This window comes from Rhynchophorus ferrugineus, unplaced genomic scaffold (genome assembly GCF_030347505.1).
Source record: "Rhynchophorus ferrugineus isolate W39M unplaced genomic scaffold, kcgeb_rfMv2 rfM7, whole genome shotgun sequence".
NCBI classification, from domain to species: Eukaryota; Metazoa; Arthropoda; class Insecta; order Coleoptera; family Curculionidae; genus Rhynchophorus; species Rhynchophorus ferrugineus.
Window position 1 is genome coordinate 13,993,033 of NW_027472586.1, and position 2,840 is coordinate 13,995,872.

Here is a 2,840-nt window from a genome sequence, read left to right on the forward strand (position 1 = left end):
CTGATGATATACATACGCAAGTATGTCGATGTTCCTGTCGAATCGTCGATGTCTTGTCAAAGATCGATAAAAAACACGCCATGATATTGACCAATTATGGGAAATGTAGCACGAAACAATTACCTAAATTCACCTTCTCGGACATAACGAATCTTAGTTGGCCCAAGTACACATCCCTGCATATTTACGCCATCGAATTTGAAACTATAAAAACAGATAACAAAGTATTCATAAAACAACTGAAAGGTAATATATGTAGTTTCTCATTTGTTTTTATTACGTCGTAGAAAAATTTTGGGAAAAATGTAATATTTACTTTTTACCATCGTTCGACAAAATACATTTTACACTATAAATAACGAACATCACCTTCAAACTCCAAGTATTTGTTCATCAACCAAACTAATATTTGAAACTTATAATGTGTGTTGAAATGCTGAAAATTGATATAAATAAGTTGAAAATGTTATAAATCAGATGATTGAAGTCGACTTAATAAATTAATTTTAATTCATAATATTAGATGCTGACATATGTAGTGATTTATATTTATTATTTACTTGCTTGCACAGAATCACTACTCATTTATCTCGAAGCGTACACAGGAACAAAACACACTGAATGATTTTGTTACTTATTTATTGAGATGTAAACAGGAGTCTAATTCCTGAAAATCCTGGCCTGCCTACAAGAATTTGAATTGGCGACGTTGTCAATTCTTATAAATTATACATATTTTGGAAGTAATAAGAGTTATTTAATGAAGACCCAAAACAAATGGAAGAAAAATAGAATGTGTCGGCAGTCACAAAAGATAAGTATGTCATGAATGAACTAAATGACAAGCGATTAGAAAATCTTAAAATCGCCTATGAAATCCTGCTTCAAAGGTATATGTAAAAAAACCTGGTTATGGCCAGGTCTGTGTCTGATGGGACCAGGTTAGTGTACTATGAACTGTTGAGACCAGGAGAAACAGTTAATACTGATTAATTTGAACGGTGCATTAATAGAAAAACGCCCATAATACCCGCAAGGATATGATAAAAGGTGTTGAAATCACTTGGATGGGAAATTTTATCACACCCGACGTACTCACCAGACCTGGCTCGATCCGACTACCACCTTTTCGCATCGATAGGGCACGTACTTGCAGAACAGACGTTCGCTGATTTCGAAGAAATTATAAAATTCGAAATTCGAATTGTTTTTTTGGAATGGAAAACATAAATTGCCTGAGAGATGAAACCTTGCATGATACTTTGAATAAATAGATTTTAACTATTCATTATTAATTATTAATATTGAAACATATTAAAATATATTCAAACTATCTCAATACTAACACACACTTTACATCTTTAAATTGCCTGTAATTAAACCTAAACTTTCATTAATAATCAATAAAGTAGTAATAAGTGTAAATTACTAGGCCACTGAACTTTATAACAAACTATCAAAAGTAAGATTATTTTCATAACTGTAACAACTAGTAATCGCCCTGTGGTCGAAATTCGACCAGTATGTATTAAAATGATATGCTACTAAAACTTGTTTTGATAGTATTTTCAATATAAGATTAAAAATGTATTTGATATAAAACAATTAAAATAATAGATCTCTGCATATTAAAACATTTTAAAATATATTCAAACTAGCTCAATAACTAACACACACTAACATATTTAAATTTCCTTTAATTAAATCTAATTTCCATTAACTTTCATTAATAATCAACAAACTACTAATAAGTGTAAAGTACTAGGCCACTGAACATTATAACAAAGTATCATAAGTAAGATTATTTTCAGAACTGTAACAATTTCAGAGCATCACATATAAGTGATCTTTCTTTATTTTCATGTTATTAACATAAGTATGGAATAATAAATAAAGTTAAAAATTTTTGTATACTGAAACAAAAAATATATGAATAAAACAATTTTGAAATTGATATTTGGCGTTAGCATGTATATTAAAACAATAACGAACAGAACTAGGTAATTTATCTTTTAAATGTAAAAATGTATATTAAAGGAATGTATTTACAATCATTAAATTAAGTATTGATTTTCAAAAACTGAGGTCTATAAAGTAAATAACCAAAATAATTTTTTTTATTATTTAATTAATACATTGTTACTAGTCGTTTTCGTCTAACCTACAATTTGTCTTTATGCTAACTTAAATCTAGGTATATAACTAAGAGGACCCATCGGCCCTAACTCAGTCTCTGCTGAAATAATGTTTATACATTTCACTGCTGAATTTTTTAATATATGCACCTCACTACATAACACTACACAAGATCAGATGGTTTGATTCTTTTGAGTCTGTGTCCTATTTTGGTGGTATCCAAAAGTTGCAATATTTCAATATTCATATGAGAATGGAGTCTTTCCTCATGCCCCCTTGCAATTCTCTTGATTTCTTGACTGACTGTGGATATCTGAAGGTCTCGATGTAGGTAATCAGTCCTATAGTATTTGGGTGCACCCACAACACCTGTCAGGACTTTGTTCTGAAAAATTTGTATTTTATTAATGTTACTCTTTGCAGAATATCCCCATAATTAAACTCCGTATGTCCATATAGGTTTCGGTATTTGCTTATATAATAGCAATTTATTATGTACTGATAATTGTGATTTTCTTCCAATTAGCCAGTATATTTTCCTATATTTCAATTCCAGTTCTTTTCTTTTCTCCTTTATATGTTCCTTCCAGCAAAGTTTTGCATCGAGATTCATTCCGAGATATTTAGCGTTGTTGCTATATGGAATGATAGTGTTATTTAATGTTATTGGTGCTTGTACGGTCTGTTTATAGGTGAACTGCATA